The following is a 22258-nucleotide window of genomic DNA, read 5'->3' as shown; positions in this document are numbered from 1 at the left end:
AAAAAAATTAAAAAAAAATAAATAAAAGAGTTCCCAGCAATAACCCATTTGATTTATCTCTTTAAAAAAGAATATATCTGAAGTTTATTTGCCCTCCAAAACTTTTTGAAATAGTAGAGACTATTTTTTTTTCCAAAATTGGAATTATTGAAGCTCAGTTTCTGTTCATCCTCTGTCTATTCCAGGAAGTAAAATGTAGGTTTAATTTTAATACAGTTCAATGACTCTATTAGATATGAGTGATAAAGTTCATTTTACTGCCTCAGTGACTTTGACATCACTGGACAATCATATCCTCTAGAGTGTCATTCACTGAGAAGAAAAAAGGAGGATATGCTATTATCACTTTAACTTGGCAAAAGCATATCACTTCTGAGATGAATTAAGTATGACCATGGCAAATTTTATGGTCACTTTTGATATTTCAGAATGAACTTTCATAACATATGCCCTTTGAAGAACTAATACAAAAGGATAGTGCTTAAACACACATGGAGGACTTTTTTCCCAATAAAATTTATGAAATCGTAGTTGCTTAAAGTCATTGACAATGTAACTTGCTAATCCAAAAGGGCCACCGTGAAGAACAGAATATTCACATTAATTTTAAAATATATGAAGATTAGATTTCTTGGTAAAGAGAGATTTAACCCTTACGAACTTTTGGTAAGAAGTCACAGAAAAATTTCTGCTTCCCTCCCAAAACTTCTTTTCCTTTTGCAGTGTCCAGATCAAGAAGAGAAAAAAAAAAAAAAAAAAAAAAAAGGAAGAAATGATGGCTTGGATTAGGATATATTAGAGGACACTATTTAGATTACATTATGAGAATTGGGCATTAGTTGGCATACATATGCAGGTACTGAAAGAAGTGGGAATTTATAGCATGTTTATTTTTCTAAGATTGGCATAGGTGCTTTAAAAATGCATTTTCTCAAATTGTGATCTTAAAGACTGAGTCCGGTTTATAGTTCAGATAGAAGTAATTCAGTAGTTTAAGTAAGAGATGATTATATCTTGCATGAGGTTAGTGTGGTGAAGATGAATAAATGTGAATAAATTGGAGCATCCATCAAAGGGCTTAGTATGGATTCTATTTATAGAGGAGAGGTAAAAAGAATGATGCTGGGTTTCTAAGTTGGTAAAACTTAATGGATATTGATACCATTCATTGTGATAGGGAGACTGAAAGGGAACCATGCTTTAAAATCAGTGTCGTGCACAATTTCAAAATGGATGCAACAGAAAGTATTATTATCTCACACAATTACTAAATATATTCTTAAAGTAGAAAGAAACCTTAGAAGTTATCTAGTCCATCATCTTAAATGATGATAGCTATACTGTTTCTGCTCAGATGTCACAAGTGATAATATCCTCTTGGCTTTATCAACACAGAATAATACATTTTAAATAGGCATCGTTGTTTTGATATTCTTATGCTCAGACAACATCTGCCCCTTTGTAGATGATAGTAGCAATTTTGAAAGTAAAGTAGAGGTCTATAGGGCTTTCTCTACTTGTTCAAAAATATCTTGGTATTTCTTAATGAAATATTTGTTGTTTAGAAAGGCAAACCTGTTCCCCTGCCTACTGAGGAACTTGTGTTTTCAAAATGAGAGAAACTAAGAACTGATACTGATTGAAGACAATCAAACCCACAGCAGCAATGTCTTTTTTTTTTTAATAAACCAAGGAATGCAATTAACAGGTTTGTATGGTTAAAAGATAAACTAAGGTACATTAAGTATTTTATGACTTATTTGAGCAAAAATGAATTCCAATGGGACAGCGCCTAACCAGAAGTGGTTAGGAATGCTCCACTGACCACAGCCACCTATGCAACCCCCAAATCTGTGGAAGACGTCATTGCATACATGCATGATTATTATATACATGTGGTAGTTTATGCTCTTTCAGCTTAATCACAGTTTGTTGATTTTTACCACAGCCATAGATGCTTGTTTGTTTTTTGGATAGTATCATAAACCGAAAACCACAGACACCAAGATCTTGAAGGAAACAAATCTAAATATTAAGGATATTATTCAGACTGATATTATTGATTCTGTTTTGTAGAACAGATTCTTTTGTTTGTTTGTAGAGAATATTTTATGGAATATATGTTAAGTCAGAAAGTGTGAAGGGTCTGAGACTTTACCCTACTTGCAAGTTAACAAGTTAGTCTATGTAATTTCATGTGTATCCTGACAGAAGTATCAGACTGCAGAAAAACAGGCCATGCATTACTCACATCAAAAACACCAGCCTGGGTAGGATCTTAGTGCCAGTTCTTTGAGCCCCAATCCTCACTGGAACACACAGTGCAGTAGTCCAATGAGACTGCTATAGAAGAACACCATAGACTGGGTGGCTTATAGATAACAGAAATTTATTCCTCACAGTTCTGGAGGCTGAGAAGTCCAAAATCAAGGCACCAACAGATGTGGTGTTTGGTGAGAGTCCACTTCCTGGTTCATAGACAGCTCTCTTCTTGCTGTGTCTTCACATGGTGGAAGAGGGGAAGAAGCTCTCTGAGGCCTGTTTTATAAGGTACTAATCCCATTAATGAGGGCTCCATTCATGACCTCATCGCCCCAAAAGCCCTGCCTCCTAATACAATCACATTGGTGTTAGGATTTCAACATACACTTTTGGGAGGACACAAACAATCAGTCAATTGCTCAGAGTGAGAACAAGGTATTATTTGGGAATGCAGTGAGTTCATATCACAGGAGAGGCACTCCAAAATTATAACATTTAGTGCTTAAGTTGGATAGCTGGTATTTCCATCCATTAGCCCCTGTGGGAAAAAGAGAAAAAACTTTATTTTGGTCTAGAATGTCAAAGGCTCTTGTGATCTGAGGAGGGGAAGGCCTTCTTGGTTTATTACACTGAAATCTAATCAGATGTCTCTCAAGGGATGGTATATCTAAGTTTCTTAATACTCTAGAATGTAAGCAAATCTTCATGAAGATGGGAGGAATTTTTATTATCCTGAAATGTGTCCAAAGAGAGAAATGTTATGTCAACAGCTTGTAATTCTTTTCCTATAAAGACCTGAAATGTATAGGGAAAAAAAAGACAAAGAAGAAGAAGAAGAAGAAGAAGAAGAAATAAAAACAGAAATCTAGGAAAAACTATCTTCTGTCATTATACTTATACCAGAATCAACTAAGATTCTCATAGGTGCATAGGATTTCTAAATGTAACAATGGCTCCTGATCTTTAACAAGGTCTCATAGTGGTCAATCAAGACCCTGTCACCCAGGCCATTCTTAGTGAATCTGTCATGGAACCTCAGGCTCCTAATGAAGTAGATGATGATGAAGAAGGAGAAACTGTAACAGAAGAAAGTGAGAATGAACTGGATAACTCTAAACTCTCAGTCAAATAGGAATGCAGACAGGTTTCTCCCCCAACTAAGAGAATATAATTCTGATTTAATTAAACTGTGGACTGATATTCAGCAAAAAATAGAAACACAGTCACAGGTAACCCCTCCAGGAACTCCATCATCTGTCCCTCCGTCAGGGGAACAAAAAGCTGCTTTAAATCCTACCAGTGCTGCCAAGAAAATCCACACCAGGTTTCAGTCTGAAGAATCTACTGAGATTCTAGACTCAAGCTATATTGTGGGACAGGCGCTAACCCCAAGGAAGCAAAAAACAGTTGTTAAATAAAATAAAAGGAAAAATGGATTTGTTTGCTCCTTCCAAGCAGAAGAAAAACATGTCAGCAGGTAGCATAGCCTCCACAGACTTACCAAATAGCAATAAATTCAGGCTAGATGTCCTCAAACACATGATACATAAAGTGGAACACTAAATGGAAGAATATGAATGGTGGACAGGATGTGAAGTCAAGGGACTACAGAGTAGTCAGTCTGACAGGTTTCACTCTGTAGCTGGTGAGCTCCCTCTGTTGCCTGATTTGGTACCTTAAAGACAGTGAGCTGCAGCTGCATAAAGTAGACACAGGCAGCTGCTACAACAAGTGTTAGGTGATCATCATGAGCTCACTAATGCTCTTACACCTGAAATTCTTCTTGGAGAAGAAAATACTACCCAGGTTAAGACTTCAGCAGTACATGGTCACAATAGATTAAGCAACTTATATCACTCACACATGCCATAAAGAATTGTCTTTGATAAATAGCAACACAGAAAATCAGGCATTAGAAAGGGGATCCATGGGTAGGAATTACAGATAATTCAGAGGGCCCTGTTCTAAATGCTAATGTCTCTGTGCCATCGACGGTCAGAGGGGAAGAAGTGGTTGAATTCCCACAGGAAGACTTGGCTGTTAAACTATCCCAGGTGCCAACCCCCTCCCCCAGATCGTGTGGATCTGGCCAACAATTTTCCAGCACATGTATTTGAGCTCAAATAACACCACCAAGGCAGAAGATCAACTCAGAATTCTCTCCCTTGCAGCATGTGTTGAGGAGGACTGTTCAAACTTGTCCTGCTCCACAAATTCTTCCAAATATGAAAATAATTGAGAAGAAACAAAATTGAGAAAAGACCTTACCTACTGCACAATCAGAATTCAAAGAAGTTGCCTCTTCACTCAGAGGTGGAGGGTTTCTCATATGGGGGAAGATATGGAGAACAAAACTCAGGTTCCTTTTTTTAGCCTCTTCCAGACCCTCCGCAGTTCTCATTCAAACATTTAGCAGGACAGAACCCCCAATTTCTCAGAAGAGCCCCTAGTACTGGGAGATGGGCCATAGCTTAGAATAAATGAGGCAGGAATAAGAAAGGATTTCATGGCACAAATTGTTGAGTCGACACTGCAGAATTTAGCTATCAAGACACATCTGAGCAATAATATTGGGCCAGAAGGAGAGCAAGGGGATGGACTTCAGGAATTCAATAAGAGACAAGTCATACAAGTGACACGACTGCTAATTTTCCAGCAGCACAATCTCTACCACCAGGAAGCATGAAGGAACAGATTGCAGGAATGAATCGACAGAGTATACTCATAGAAAAGTCTTGCAGAGCAGCTGATACTTGTTGGTTTGGACCTTTTCTCTCCACCAGTATCGCCCATTCTGTCACGGGCCAGAGCACGGACTGAAGGAGAAAAGAGGACAATTGAAGTATTTATTATACAAGTACAGCCCCCGACAGCTCAAAATGCAGTGCTGTCTCTCCTAATTGAATAAATACAAGATCTCCAGGGACTGCTAGTAATTCTTGTTCTCCATTAAATGCTACCTCACAAACTGGGTGATTCACACCTCTTAATCCAAGAACAAAGACTGAGAAACAAAATGAAGAAGGCTCGTTTGCTTTTGCTACCCACTTGTCATAAATGAATTTGGTTTTACAGAGTTTGTTCTCAGTAATATATTCTTGAGCTTCCACTCCCCTCTCTGCTCCTGCTTTCAAGTTTTCATGTCCTTCTTTTAGATAAAACCTGCAAAGATCTTATGACTTAGTATTTTTGGAACAAAGAATAAAGCAATTATTTTAATTTTTGACTTCTTCCAATAGATTTCCAATAACTAACCAACCTACGACTTCTTGTAAATGTTGACAACAGGGAAAAAATACAAATTTTAAAAGTTTCCAGAAAATTGTTTGAGACTCTAAGATTTCTTAATTTTCAATATTATTTCCTTGATTTATTCTATCATTCATTTAAAGTATTATTAAGCTCTAATGATATAATGAACAGAGTCACAATCTAGTGTTGAAAACAATCTATAATCATACAGGTAGACATAAAGTATCTATGAAAAGAGCTACTAATAGAATTTTTTAGGTACAGAGATCAGAGAACTTTCTCCAAGGCACTGATGCTGCTTAATGAGAACGAATATAATTTACTTAGAAGAACAAGGAAAGGGGGACACTCCAAGGAGAAAGAATGGCATGTGCAGTGTTCTATGGTGAAGCACAGCCTGTTCACAGTCCAGAGCAAGCATAGGGATAAGAGCAGGTGAGATCCTGGCATAAGAAAGTGATGCTATAATATAGACTTTGCATTTGTTTGGGGATAACTGGCCTTCTTTATCTTAATAAATAAAGAGTCATGAATGAAGGTGTTTTTAATGGGAGAGTTTGGTAATTTAATACAAATTTTCAAAATATTACTATGGCAGATTTATCAAAAGAGAAGTAGATCTGACTCCCAAGATAAATCTATCTTCCAGTATGAATTCCAGAAAAGTAGAACCCACAGTGAAGTAAAAAAGCAGAGTGCAGACTTCCTATGTAACTAGTATTTCATGACACGATATCACATCTATATTATGATAGGCAGAATTCTGAGATAGCCTTAAGATGTCTGATTCCTACATGGTGCTCTATGGACTACTCTCCTCTTGAGGTAAGGAATAATTTGTGAATATGATGAGACAAAGATTGCCCTGATTAGGTTACTAATCAGATGACTTAATCAAAAGGAAGGTTATGTAAGTTGGCCTGTACTAATCTAGCGTGCCCTTCCAAAGGTCTTCATCCTTCTGAATTTAGGGAGATTTTAACATAAGAAAGCAATGAAGGATGGTGCATATCAAGGATCTGAGAGTACCACCTGGGAGCTGAGAACAGCCCAGATTTCACAGCCAGAAGGAAATGGGGCAGGGGGACTGCAATCAGACAAACACAAGGAACCAAATTCTTCCAATAACCTGGATAAGCTTGGAAGAAAATTCAAGCCCCAGATGACAATCTCCATCCCACCTAATAATCAATTTCAGCCTTGTGAGACCCAGGAGGAGGATCCAGCTAATTTGCCCAGATTCCTGACTCACAAAAACTATAGGATAATACTTGGGTATTGTTGTAAGTGCCGAAGTTTTTGATAATCTGTTATATATTGATAGAAAACTCTGTGCATTTGAGTGTGTGTGTGTGTGTGTGTGTGTGTGAGTGTGTGTGTGTGTATACTCATTCCATAATCCATTAGTCTTTTTCTTTAATTGCTCTCGACAAGCAATTGTGCCATGTTACAGAATTCCAAAACTTTAGTCAAAAGTTGTGATAAGGCAGGTTAGTCACAACTAAACCTTTATTAAAAAATTTATTTATTAAAATTTATTACACTTATTATTAAAATTTATTAAAAATATATTGGTATGAAAATATAATTACTCAAATCATTAATATGAATTTTGAAGATATGTCAAAATTTAGTAATAAAAAACAATTTTGAAGATGCTTTCCAACCAGGTAGATTTGAAGAAGTTCAAATACATGGTTTGAATTGGGGGTGGATGCAGCTGTGTAGTCATAGGTTAAATTAATGCTTTCATCTCAACGTTGTCCTCTTCAGATTAACTTCATGTCAGTACAGTGCATAACATCTCACCTAAATAGTTTCAAGCAGTTTTATTTTCTAAGCTGAAAATTAAGTGATTTGAAAACTCTTCATCCAGTATATTGAAACAGAGAAATCATGGTGGTTGGCATCAGATCAGTCTGCAAGGTCAATCATTTTGTTACCAATTGTATTTTTAATCCACATATGCACTATAACTTCCTATAGTGTGCACTATAACCAGATGTCCATTGGCTTTTCCCAAATAAATATCAAAATGATAAATATTTTGATAAATAAATAAATATTTCCCAAACAAATATCAAAATGAAGTTTTGATGACTACATATAGAGTATAAAATAGCATAATTTTGACAGTTAAATAAATGTCCATTTTTTGCTGAATATCAGTCCACAGTTTAATTAAGTCAGAATTATATTCTCTTAGTTGGGGGAGAAACCTGTCTGCATTCCTATTTGACTGAGAGTTTAGAGTTATCCAGTTCATTCTCACTTTCTTCTGTTACAGTTTCTCCTTCTTCATCATCATCTACTTCATTAGAAGCCTGAGGTTCCATGACAGATTCACTAAGAATGGCCTGGGTGACAGGGTCTTGATTGACCACTATGAGACCTTGTTAAAGATCAGGAGCCACTGTTACATTTAGAAATCCTATGCACCTATGAGAATCTTAGTTGATTCTGGTATAAGTATAATAATAGAAGATAGTTTTTCCTAGATTTCTGTTTTTATTTCTTCTTATTCTTTTTTGTCTTTTTTTCCCTATATGAGTTATTCTGGAGAATGTTCCATGTGCACTCAAAAAGTATGTGTATTCTGCTGCTTTAGGATGAAATGAATATATTTAAGTCTATCTGGTCCAATGTGTCATTCAAAGCCATTGCTTCCTTGTTGATTTTCTGCTTAGATGGTATGTCCATTGTTGTAAGTAGGTTTTTAAAGTTCCTTACTATTATTGTATTGTTATAAAGAGAGTTTCTTTATGTTTGTTATTAATTGATTTATATATTTGAGTTTCCATGTTGGGGGCACAAATATTTACAATTGTTAGATCTTGTTGGATCGGCCCTTTCATTATGACATAGTGCCCTTCTTCATCTCTTGTTACAGTCTTTGTTTTAAAATCTGGTTTTTTCTGGGGGTGCCTGGGTGGCTCAGTTAAGCGTCTGACTTCGGCTCAGGTCATGATCTCGTGGTGCGTGAGAGCCCCGCATCGGGCTCTGTGCTGACCGCTCAGAGCCTGGAGCTTGTTTCAGATTCTTTGTCTCCCTGTCTTTCTGACCCTCCCCCCATTCATGCTCTGTCTCTCTCTGTCTCAAAAATAAATAAACGTTAAAAAATTTTTTTTAAATCTGGTTTTTCTGAAATAAGTATGGCTACTTCACCTTTCTTTGACATCCATAAATGGTTCTCCATTCCCTCACTTTCAATCTGCAGGTGTCTTTCGGTCTAAAATGAGTCTCTTGTAGGCAGCATATAAATGGGTATTGTGTTTTTATCCATTCTCATATCCTGTGTATTTTGATTGGAGCATTTAGTCCATTTGCATTCACAGTGAATATTGATAGATGTGAATTTAGTGCCATTGTATTATCTATACATTTGGTGTTTCTGGAAATTTTCCCTGTTCCTTCTAAGTCTTTGTCACTTTTGTTCTTTCTTTCCCATTCAGAGTCCCCATTACTATTTCTCGCAGGGCTGGTTTAGTGGCCACCAACTCCTTCAGTTTTTGTTTTTCTGAGAAACTCTTTATCTTTCCTTCTATTGTGAATGAGAGTCTTGCTGGATAGAGTATTCTTGGCTACATATTTTTCCCATTCAGCACATTGAATATATCATATCACTCCCTTCTTTCCTGTCAAGTTTCTGTGGAGAGATCTGCTGCTAATCCTATTTGACTTCCCTTGCAATTAGGGATTTCTTTTCTCTTGCTGCTTTAAGCATTTTTTCCTTATTTGTGTATTTTGCAAATTTGGTTTTGTCCTGCTTTCATTGATTTTGATGGAGACTGTCTGTACCTTCTGAATTTGGATGCCTGTTTTCTTTCCTAGATTAGGGATATTTTCAGCTATAATTTGCTCAAATAAAATTTCTGTCTCTTTTTCTTCTCTTCTTCTTCTGGGACTCCTTTGATATGAATGTTATTATGCTTTTTTGGTGTATTGAGTTCCCTAAGTTTATACTCATGATCCAATATCTTTATTCCCCTCTTCTTTTCAACTTTATTATTTTCCATAATTTTATCTTGTATATCTTAGTTATTCCTCTGATTCTTCCATCCTTGTAGTCATTTATATCCAGATGTTTTTGCATCTTGGTTATAGCCTTTTTTATTTTGTCCTAACTAGTTTTTAGGTCTTTTATCTCTGTGGTATGGGACTGCCTGGTGTCTTCTATGCTTATCTCAAGCCCAGCTAGTATCCTTATGATTGTTGTTTTAAATTCTAAGGCACATTACTTATGTCTGTTTCAATTAGATCTCTGGCTATGACCTTTTGTTGTTCTTTCTTTTGAGATGAATTCCTCTGTCTTGACATTTTTCTAGGTCTCTGTCTTCTGTGTGTTAGGAAAGCCTATTATGTTTCCTGCTCCTGAGAGTAATGGCTATATTAGGAAGTGGTCATATACTATTCATGGAGGGTCTGTTGCTTCAAGAAGTGTTCTGGTGTATGCTGTGTGCACTGTGCTGCTGTGTTTCGTCTGGTCTTTCTCTCAGGTCAGTCCTATGCAGAGTTTCTCTCTACCTGCCGTGGGGAGTGTTTGGACTTTGTCCAGTATGTGGCAAGTTATGACAAGGTGTACTTTGGTCTGCTTGTTAAAAGAAACTAGGTCCTATGTCCAGTAGAGTTGAACCTTTGCAGCACTTTGGTCAGTAGACTTGGTCTGTCTCAGGTCATGATTTCATGGTTTGTGAGTTCAAGCCTTGCACTGGATTTTGTGTTGACAGTGTGGAGGCTGTTTGGGATTCTCTCTCTCTCCCTCTCTCTCCTCTTCTCCCACTAGTGCTCTCTCAAAAATAAGTGTAAAACAACAACACCTTCAAATTTTTAGCGATATGGCACAACTTGGATATGCACTGATCTTCTGGGGGAGGGTCTCACCATGCTGTGGCTGGTGCTGGTTTTTCCCAGAAGGGCAGTCCCATGAATGCACAGGGGCTTGGAGTTTGTGGTAAAGCACAGTAAAAAGCCTGAGTCCTGGTTAGCTGTCCTCAGCAGGTGTTTCTGTTTGTATGCTAATGAACACAGAATCTCAATGGCACCCCCTCAGCTCTTTTGCCCCAGAGAAGCAGTGCCGCCTCTCCCAAATGCACTCCAAAAAAGAGAACTGTCTCTCCCATTGTGACCCAAGGGATTCTCTGGCCATACTGTCTGTTCCTGGGTGTCTTCCCTACTTCTTCATAGGAGCATGCTAGGCCTACCAGGCTCCACACTGGCAATGACACAAACTTCTAAAACTTCAGTCTTTGAGCTCTACTGCTTGTAAAAACTCAAAATAATCAGCCCCTTTCATTTTCCCAGTCAATGGTTTTAGGGAAGTGTTTTTCTTTTGCAATTCCTTGTGTGCTGTTCTCTCTCTCTCTCTCTCTCTCCCTCTCCCTTTCTCTGATCAGGGCTCCTTCCCCTCCACAGCACCCATGAATCACATCTCCACACCTTTTCCCTTCCACTACTGGGCCTCTTTTCTCCCACTAGCTGTGTAGTTTGTTTTTTCAGTCCTCAAATCAATTTCTTGGGTAGTCAGCATGATTTGATATTTATCTAGCTGTGTTTGAGGGAGGAGGCAAGCATAGGTTCCCCCTACTATTCTGCCATATTAACCATTTTATTTTATTTATTTTAATAATATTAAAAACATTATTATTCTTTTCAGAGTAAAGAAAAATATACCTGTCTCAGTCTTTTCAATTTTTCAAAGGAAATTGTACATTTTCCCATTGATGAAGAAAGCAGTAGCTTTCGCTCCCTTTTGAGTGACATACCAGGCAAATGTTGATCGTTTTGTCAGCGCATTGCATAGGGAGATATATTTCCCAAAGGTCTCAAAGTCTTAATCAAATAATTATTAACATATAGTTAATATGTTAACATATTAACATAACAATTTGATGGATTACAGTATACAAACAATTCATAAAATATGAAGCAAGGTGAATGAAAATATAGACTCTTCTGAAATTATAATTTACCATCATAATTACCCAGTATTTTAATATATTTCAAAATATGTTACCCAAATTTATCAGTAGTTTAATTACCAACTGCATCACACTAACCAAAAGACATTGAATTAAAAAGATGCAGTACAAAAACAAGGTTTCTCAAAGCAAGGTGTTGATATATCTCTGTATAAATATCTCTAATTTTGATAAATTACCTATTTATGGCATTTTGACATTGTGTGTTTAATATTCAGATATTGTAAAAAGAAATTTAGTTATCTATATCTTCAAATGAAGACAACATTAGAGGCAAGACAGTTAAAACTAATTTTTTTTCACTGAATTATCTTAATGACATTACTGTATATTAGCTTTGATACTAAGATGCAGAAGGATTACAATTGGTGATGATGTACATTATGTGTTGTGTGATACAAAATACTGGTATAACTCCCTTTTCTTGGTAGTATCCCACAATTTATATTTCATAGAAATTATGCTTAAGATGTGGTAAGTGTTCAACAAAGACAAATGAGTCTTTAAATACCTAGTTTTTTTATGTATGACATAATGCATATTGAGCTTTCCTCAAAATAATCAAGTCTTTCTATATCAATTATTTACTCCTTTTTAAAAATAAAAAAAAAAGAAATAATGTTTAAGAATTTATGAAGGATATGATTTTTTTAATGTGTATTTATTTTTGAGAGGGGGAGAGAGACAGCGTGAGGGAGGGAGGGGCAGAGAGGGGGGAAAGAAGAGAGAGAGGGAGAGAAAGAGAGGGAGAAGAGAGAGAGGGGAGAAAGAGAGGGAGAAGAGAGAGAATCTGAAGCAGACTCCAGGCTCTGAGCTGTCAGCACAGAGCCTGACGTAGGGCTCGAACCCATGAACTGTGAGATCATGACTTGAGCCAAAGTCGGACGCTTAACCGACTGAGCCATCCAGGCACCCCAGATATGATTTAATAGTAAAAACAAATAAATTGGTTGGTGCTATTAATTTATTATATTAATTGTGCTATTAATATAGTTAAAAAACCATTTTATTCGAAAATATATAGAGCATTCACTATAGAAGTTTTTCATAAGACCCTCTAAAAAAATGACTCAGGTTAAATTAGCATAATCTATTTGTTTGGACTGTAAAGATTTTAATGTTCCCATTTCTTTAAGAAAAACAAGGCTTGAAAGTAAATATATTGACCAAGATCATATAGTCAGTTAGCAGCTAAATCTGTTTCATATCCAAGACTTAAGTCTTGTAACCATCCTGCTTATACAGCAGCAGACATAACCAATGAACTTGAACTTTTAAGCATATGAGGAAGTTTTTGGAGGAAAATTTTTTTATTTAAAAAATAACTTTTGATTGACTTTGAAATCTTTGTACAAATTGTTGAAGTAAAACACATACCTCTCGCTCCTTACTTCATTACAATTTAAATAAGAAATCAAGTGAAAGAAAAACAAAGACAGTGGAAAAATGAAGCGTTATTTAATGTGTCAATGTACAAATATTTTCACTAGAATAGAGTGCTTGCAAAGTAGTTGTATTAAGTCTTTTCTGAGAATAAAATGAAGATTTGACTGACAAACAATACAGCTTTAATTTTTTAAGTGAATTGGATTTTCTGAGTGCTTGATGTGTTGTCTCTGTAGAATCAATGAATCTCCTTTTTTTTCCCCCTGGATGGAAACAGTTGAATGAGAATGCGTGCTTCTCTTTTTCAGTCCATTATAAAGCCTAACAGAGTAGCCAGTCAATGTCAATTTGTGCGTAACATTTCCAGTTAGGTTCCTAGGAATAAGAAAAAAGAACAGCATGGGAACGAAGAGCCAGGACCTGCTGTTTAAGTGATGTTTCAGAAGAACAGAATCGTGTGCCTGTTACTACTCTTCTGAGGGTACCATGCAGAGGAGAAGTCTTTAGCAAACTGAATCTTAAATGAACATGGATCTCTTTGCAGAAACAGAAACAGCATTTCTTGGGAAGGAAACAATTAAGCAATTTGGTACGAGAAAGAAAGAAAAATCAGACGAGCTTGTCAGCTTAAAATAAGGATGATAAGGAAGTAGTCAGGGAGAAGCAAATCATTTCATCCACCTAAAATACTGAGTTGTCAGGATAAGAAAATACCATTACCGAATGTGTCTGTATTAAGATTGAAATTTGACATTCTAAATGAACAAAATATTAATATTATATTAAAAATCAGCGATAGCCAGTTTGATGACCTTATGTAAATTAAATTGTGTAAACAATTTGGTTTTCCAAAGTATATTTATGGGGGCATGTATTTCAATTGATTTTTATAGGTGTTGAAAGCTTTCTGTAGAATATTAAGTATAAACATCTCGATTAATAATTTTATTTGATCCAAGACTCCCCACTGTCTTTAATATACAAATATGTACTACAAATCTCTAAGATTAGGATAGGGTATTCAGTATTTCCTTAGTAATTTTCCTTTATCATTCATTCATTCATTCACTCACTCAGCAAAACTTTTTTTTCAGTGTCTTCCAGGCACTGTTCTTGGTGCTAGGAATACAGCAATGAACAAAACAGATAAAACATCCTACCTGCAGTGATTTTGCATTCTAATTGAGTAACTGTGGGTCTAATGTTCTCCATAGCAGTCTTCCAAAAATACTGACAAAATATATACATATTGTCTCAGAATTTAAATAGGGTAATAGGTAACATTTGTCTGAAGTAGAGTAACAATGTGGCTTTCGATATTTCATTAACAGAGAATTTGAGACTATTTATCTGATGCCACTTTGAGAATATATAGTCAAAGAATAAAGCCATTCATCATACACAATTGATAAAATTCGAAGATAAACCATTTGAGAATTCAGACAGGTAGGTTAAACAGTGAATTAGAAAATCATACAATTTCATAGTGAGGGCTACAGTTGTAAATTAAAAGAACTTCTGCACTGAAAATTCTAAAATTTTAAGGTACAAGTGGCAGGATTCAGATTATTCTCGAACAGAATAAAGTCTACATGCAAAGTGATATTCTCTTCAATATAGCCACAGACTACCACACTGCTTTTTGCCTCCTAAGAATTCCAGTAGTTGGCATTACTAGTTGAAAGACATAATTTATCAAAAGTAGAACAATTGTTCTGTAGTATCTTTCAGAGTGGTATAGAGCCATGCTAATGCAGCGATACTCTCTGGAAGCAATAAGGGTGCCCACCAAATATGATGGCTGCCTGCAGAGGAGGCTATCTACATTGGATTATCAGTGTTAGTGCCCATATGCTATCAAATGGAATCTGATCAAAAAATATTCGCAAACATCTACATTAAAATGAGACAAGAACCATTCAACGTCTCCACATATTTTGGTCACTTGAAATCTCAACCACCAATAATGCATTTATCAATTCTCACAATTATTTATCAAGGCATATAATTATTACTTATGATTTAATTACAGTGAGTTGCCATCTGTTGAGTTGTCTCCTATACAAGCACTTTTCATATCATCTTATTTAGCCCTTACAAAAGCCTTGGAATTTTATTATTATTATCCTAATGTTACAGAAGAAGAAACAAAGACATATCAAAGTTAAATAACAGGCAAAGCTCACACAGTGGCCCTTATTTTTGAAATCTGGTCTATGAGAGGCCAAAGACAGTACTGGATCCACTATTCTTCACTATAATTCAGGCCTGAGCTCTTTTTTAAGACATTTATAAACATAGGATCCTAAACACATTAGAACAGTGCTCAGAACAGACAGATTACTCAATAAATATGTGTGGATAAAATTAGCGATATGAATATATTTAGAACCCCCTTCATTCTCATTTAAAAATGAATAAATTCCATAGTAGGAATAAATTCCATACTAGGATTAAACATTAAGGTGATTGTCTCAACTTTGATCATGATCTAGCAATAGGAAGTAGTTGCTTGTTTTTTTTTTTTTTTATTCCCAACCAAAAGTGTGTTTAAAATGTGCTTCCTATCTTGAGACATCACTTTCAAACACATATTCCCTACTCGACTCATCTAAACTTATTTGAATATACAGACTGACTCTTAGATATGCAAATATGCAACCCAGTTTAAATTAAATTTAATTTGATTCCATGTAAAATAAAACCAATGATTAAATTGGTTTCTTTTTATTGTATATTTACTTCACTTTTGCTAACAGAATGCACTGCTTAAAGGGAGACAATTTTGGTGTTTATAAATGTGTCCTGATTTGCATTCATTGGAAAAAATTGCAAACAACTCAGTTCTGTTAGTCAATACTTATTGATCACAATCAGAGTTAGTTATTCAGGTGTAGTTATCATAAATTATAGCCATAACATTTATTTTATAATAATAAATTACAACTTTAATTAGAAACTCTCTCATGTGATGTTTTTTGTTTGTAAGGATCTCTTTATTGTTATTTAGGGCCCTTATACGTAATCAATACTCTATTAAGGCTTCAAGTTAATAGTTTATATGAATCAAAAATTTAAAAGCTGTCCTCAATGAAAAAATCATTATCATTATTATCTTGTTGTTTAATATTTATTATGCACTACATTTCACTGAACTTTGACATTATTAATATTGGTCTTAAAGCTCTCAGTAAAATACCTATGATAAAAGTGAAAAGATTTTCTATTTGCTTGAGCTTGAAAGGCAATTATTTTTAAACTTGAGGTTTTCTATATTCTGAATTAGCTAGAATTTTATTTGAAGAAAGGGGACCAGAAAAGATAAGCTAAAAACTTCAAAGATTTCTAAAGTATGAAAAATTCTCTTTTTGCCTTTTACTTTGATATTATTCCAAATCACTCAGTAATCAAACCAATTAGTAATAAATATTGTACTCCATTCTCCCCCGGTACACTCAGTATTTTGGTTTTACTTTTTAGAATGTAGTATGTTGTAAAGACAATTACATATTCACAAGCCTCCATGTTCTCTGATATATTCCCAAACTCACACAAAAACATATATTAGAAATTTGTACAATTATTAAATATAGATGTTATTAAGACATAATTTTTCAAATAATTATTACTAGGGTAAATTATGTTACCACGTTATCCTCTAGGAGGTGTATGAAATGTGATTACCTTTGAATTAGGTTGGGGAAGTGAAATGCACATAAAACATAACAAGTGAGAATAGAGAGTAAACAAATGTAGGAACTCCTAGGTAAAAGGCGCTCATATTGACAGGAGCCATGGGAACAAGCCCCAAGTGAAGAACATTACGCACTTGGGGCATTTTCTGTTGGCTGTTATCCTGCTTCTCTTAGCAAAACCAGGATGCGGGCCAGTATATGAGCCAGATTGAAGATGAAGGCTGCACAAACCTGAGGACCCTGGCTCCAAAAAGCACCAGGGAGTTGCCTGAGTTGCCCACCAATATCAACCAGCCTGGAGGTGGCCCTTCTGACCAAGCAGGAGGAGGCCTTTCCAACCAATCAGGAGGAGGCATTTTTTTTTCTTTCCCTTATTAGCATATTGGACCAGGGTGGGACCCTGAGCAAGAACTTTCTCTAAATACACAGGACCTCCCCTTTGTTGGGAAGGCCCACCTAACTCCTCTCTGTTAGCGCCGTGTCTCCCTTCAGCTCCAGCTGTAGCCCCAAGAAAGTTTTGCCTGTACCTTTGACTTTTGGGTCCACCCTTGTTTCTCTCCTTTCTATGGTTATTGTTGGGTCCAAAACCTTCTTGGTTCTTGGTTCTTAGTTCTCTGACCTTCAGGAACACATACTGTTGGTGAAGGTCAAAGAAGCTATTTCGGAATCCCTTTGGATTTGCTACAATTCAACAAACAAGCAATAAATTAGATTATGTTCAGTTGAGAGCAACAGAGACCCAAATCGCCCAATGGCTTAAACACGCAGAACATCTGGAAGTATGCAGTCTAGAGCTGATATAGTACTCTCTGCTCCACAAAGTCCTCACAGACACAGGATCACTTCAGCTTACTACTCTGCTACCACTAAAGTATATCCCATATTATCTAAATCCAAAGAATAATCTACATCCCAGACATAAGGATGGAAGAAGAAATTAATAAAGGGCAAAGGTCATCAACATTTTTAGTTTTGTTAAAGGATAACCAAGACTACCTCAGCTTGATTAAAATTTAGACAGTTATTTTCCTGACTGTAAATCCCTAATTTCTCTTTTGTTAGAACAATTACTTTAGAAAACTTCTAATTGCAAATTCTTCCTCTGCTCCTCTGAATCGTAGATAAATTTCTCAGCCTCTAGCCAGTTTTACAACCTAGAAATGTCTTTCTCCTGGACCTGGAGATAATCCCTTTCAAATGCAATCAAGAAAGATAGTGCCCCTATTTCCCAGGATCTGTGGGAGCTTAGGGACCTAACTTTGATGAACACTAGTTAGGAAACACAGATGGCCTAATCACAGAGAAAAATATCTGCAAATTCAGGAATGATTCAATGTGCTTAACACATCCCAGAGATCAACCTGTCCCCAATAAAGTCCTGTCCTCTACCACTTTTCACTACTTACTCCACTGTTTAGAAACTACTCCATTCATGGGCACCTGGGTGGCTCAGTAGGTTAAGCTTCCGAGTTTTGATTTTGGTTCAGGTCATCATCGCATGGTCCTGGGATTGAGCCCCGTGTCGAGCTCAGCACTGTCAGCCCAGTGATTAGAATTCTCTCTCTCCCCGCTCTCTCTGCCCCTCCCCTCTTCTCAAAAATAATAAATATAAATAAATAAATATTAAAAATTACTCCATTGCTTAAGAAACCTCCTGCCTTTTGTTTCAATCAATGGAGTTGATTTCAATATCTCTTCCTTATTGCAACAGTCTTGAATAAAGATTTCCTCGTCTATTTAAGTTTTTTCAGTACAATGTCTTTGACAAAGATTTTGCCAGAAGTTGCCACATAATATTTCCACCTATTGACTAGAATTTTGGTGGTAGGCCACCGGGAAATGTAGTCTTTCTTTTGAATATCCATATATTAAGTAAAAAATGTTATTATTGTGAAAGAAAAAAACATTTCGAGCTGACAGTAATTTCCATGCAACCATTTACTTAGTAACTTACCATGTGCAAAACAAACAAACAAAGAAACAAAAACAAGAGGTGAATGTTATTTTTTGGCAGTTTTAAAAATACACAATACTATTTTCAATATTCCTTGTGTTTTGTGTCTTTCTTCTTTTGTACACTTACTTATCCTTCAAAATCTAGCTTCATAATTAAAAAATATATCTCTTCAATTGTTTTTTTTTTTTAATTTTCATGCCTTTGTTCACTAATGACATTGGACATTGTTTTTGTGTTGTGTTGAGGCATTTATATTGCTTCAGTTTTTAATTACTTCTCTTCCCCAGTGTCAGGAACAAAAGCCTCTGGATGACTCATGTTCAGATTGTGTCATGTGTTCATCCTTTATCAATTATTGTGGTCAAAAGGATAGAATGTGTTGTTTTTGTTTAACTTCAGGTTACAAATTCACCCCACCGAATGGGCTTATTTCACAAAACCTATTTAAGATTTACTCAAATTCAGTAAACCCTCATGGAAACAGGGGAAATGTACTGAAACTGATCTTTAAAAAAAAATTTTTTTTAATGTCTATTTATTCTTGAGACAGAGACACAGGGGAGGGGCAGAGAGAGAGGGAGACACAGAATCTGAAACAGGCTCCAGGCTCTGAGCTGTCAGCACAGAACCCGATGCGGGGCTCGAACTCACGGACCGTGAGATCATGACCCAAGCAGTCAGATGCTTAACCGACTGAGCCACCCAGGCACCCTGAAACTGAACTTTAATGTTAATGTTTTAGGGTTTTCTTTTGCTCTTTGGTATCTCTCTGTCTCTTTGTTTTTGGTTCTGTCTTTATCTCCCTCCCTTCCCCCCTTGTTTATGAATGAACTGTACTGCTGGATTATTAAAGCTTTAATAAACTGGGTTTTTTAATTTAATTTTTTAAATGTTTATTTATTTTTGAGAGAGAGAGACAGAGCACAAGTTGGAGAGGGGCAGAGAGAGACAGAGACACAGAATCTGAAGCAGGCTCCAGGGTCTGAGCTGTCAGCACAGAGACTGACATGGGGCTTGAACCCACAAACTGTGAGATTATGACCTGAACTGAAATTGGATGCTCAACCAACTGAGCCACCCAGGCACCCCTTAATAAACTATTTTAATATGTGGTAAAGAAAGTTTCTCTGTGTTACCTCTCAATTTCAATACAGGAATGCAAATAAACTTTATTCAAAGTTACTTTAATCTTTTCCTAACTTATGCAACTAAGTTGTGATCTTTTTAAGAAGAAATAATGTATTTTGTTTCTCAATATATGCCTAATCTTGAACGCAGAGTTATTTTTGTTTGCTGATTGCTAATATGGCTTAGGAAAATAAATGGAAAATGATTTTTGGAGTGTTCACCTTTGAATGGTGAAATAAATTTTATATGATAATTTAATGATAGATATGATAGTTACATTCCTTATTAATTGCATATTAATAAATTAATTTTAATGCTGAGCAATTACACTACAGTTGGTTAGCAATGACTCTGGACGAGAATAAATTTTACCAAATACTATAGTGCTCAATGAGCATGAGTGTACTAAAACTACCATGAATGCTCTTTTTCCAGTAGCAGATATTCACAGTAAAAAATCTGAGCTAATTAGTCACACCCTAAAAGTACCCAGATTACAAACATAGAGTGTGCTAGCCTATCTGGGTGTCCATTTTGAGAGTGTTTATACATAACACATCCGTAGAGCTTTACAATTTATTTCTACCCCACAATTTATTTCTTGTCCTGCAATGATGCTTTATGTATTACTTCTTTGCAAACAGATTTTAACACTGGTTTTACATTTTTTGATATCCTCAAAAACGTCTCATTTCGTATCCTACCCACTTCTTATCCCCAACCCTCTCTCACTTATTTTTAATATCATTTTGTTATTGATTTATTTAAAATTTCTTTAGCACCCATTTTAGATTCATTTTATAGTTATAATACAAAGAATACCATTAAAACTGTCTTTCTGTGGCAATCTTTCCACCCCCGCCCCAAATTATGCTCTATAAGCCAAATTGGGAAAGAAAGAATGTTATAAAAGACATGATAGAAAGAAAGAAGAAATTGCTGGATATAAAATAGATCTCAATAAAGTCAAAACCCAGTTTGTTTGAATTACGATGAGGAAATAAATGTAGTCACTATAAGTCAAGCTCAGCATTTGAAATATAAGATTTTAGAGATATATTTCTGGGGAATATCAAGGTCTTAGGTCCTCTTGCAATGGCTGGCTAAATAGAAGCGTAAATAAAGAGCTGGTGGTTATTGTCAAGATCAAAATCTTAAGACAAGATCAAAATCAAATCTTGTGATACGATTATATGGATATTGTAGTCATTAATGTACATTAATATAGCATAAAGTTGAAGAATAATTGTGAGATCAGTTTAGACAGTGCATGTGAAAAAAGAGATAAGATTCATTGTTAAAGTAAAATTATCTACTTTTTTAATTTTTAAATTAAAAAAATTATTTATTTTTGAGAGAGAGACAGAGAGAGTGTGAGCAAGAGGGGGAGGGGGACCAGAGAGAGGGGGACACATAATCTGAAACAGGTTCCAGGCTCTGAGCTGTCAGCAAAGAGCCCAACACGGGACTCGAACTCATGAACTGAGAGATCATGACCTGAGCCAAAGTCTGATGCTTAATCAACTGAGCAACCCAGCCACTCCTAAACTAAAATTATTTTAGATGAGGGAAAAGCCATGATTAGCTGGCATTAAGATTCCAGGCCACATAAGTGAAAATTTTAGGAGATAGAGACTTTAAAAGTCTGAAATATGTCAATTTGTTCTAGTCAGCTGTCTCCAGTCTTTATCAGCATTCTAGAAAGAATGCCATTGGGTTGTCTGTCATGATTCCAAAATGTGAATGAGACTGTCACAGTTGGGCAAACATAAAAATAGAACCAACTTTCCCTGACCAGATAGTACCAAGAAAGTGTTCTCTGGCTTTATTATCTTCTGATAGAAAATAAAATGTGGTCTGGGTCATTTGGAGGCCTCACACTTCACAGGTAGAATTAGTCTTTTTAAACAAAGTTATTTAGTGCCTCCTTATAATAAGTCATTTGAATTCAGCTAAAAAATATATAGGTTTTAATTTACCTTTACTTACTGCATTGAGTGAGTAATTGAGATTGGAAAACATCAGTGTGCTTCCTCTCATAAACTCAAAATCAAATATTTTATGTGATATGATTAAAGGGGCAAAGACACAAATTTTTAATCCACTAGATTATTGCAGGGTAGGATGTGCTTATATGCTGTCTCAATTAATTAGATTATAAATTATTGCTGGCAAAAATGGTGCACATATTCATTTTAATAACATGTTATCCAAAACACTGCTATGTTGAAACCTAATCATTACTAATAAATAAAATTGAGCACTAAATATGTAATTTTGTATTCTTTGCATGAGAGCATAGACCTTCCACTGAGTTTGCATTGTCAAGAGTTAAACTTATAGATACACCTGATCACAAATACTCTGATTGGTGATTTTTCAGGAGGTTTATCACATGTCACATTCTGTACCTTCTACTTACTTATTTTCTATCAGAATATTCTTTGAATGCTTCCTTTTTATGTGATTATTTTCTTATGTATGGTAAATGCACAATATCTTACCTTTGACCGTTGGTCTTACATGTATAGTGTTACCTCCCTAGTTTTGATTATTTATTTCACTTTCCACCTAGAATCTATTTTTACACACTACCAAAT

General features: G+C 35.7%; 1 long non-coding RNA gene and 1 pseudogene across 1 annotated transcript in view; one reads left to right on the top strand and one right to left on the bottom strand.

The window, feature by feature from the left end:
* The first annotated feature begins 2506 nt into the window (after nt 1–2506).
* Nucleotides 2507–5319, top strand: LOC107178938 (annotated as a pseudogene).
* A 7632-nt stretch (nt 5320–12951) lies between these two features.
* The window catches only part of LOC122236558, a 56650-nt gene continuing 47343 nt past the window's right edge, over nt 12952–22258 (bottom strand). The window contains exon 3 of the long non-coding RNA XR_006214611.1: nt 12952–13253. This is a non-coding gene — a long non-coding RNA (uncharacterized LOC122236558). The remainder of the gene's footprint in view (nt 13254–22258) is intronic.

This window comes from Panthera tigris, chromosome A1 (genome assembly GCF_018350195.1).
Source record: "Panthera tigris isolate Pti1 chromosome A1, P.tigris_Pti1_mat1.1, whole genome shotgun sequence".
Classification (NCBI taxonomy): domain Eukaryota; kingdom Metazoa; phylum Chordata; class Mammalia; order Carnivora; family Felidae; genus Panthera; species Panthera tigris.
The sequence above is the reverse complement of the archived record's forward strand: the minus strand, read 5'-3'. Positions and strand labels throughout refer to the sequence as shown.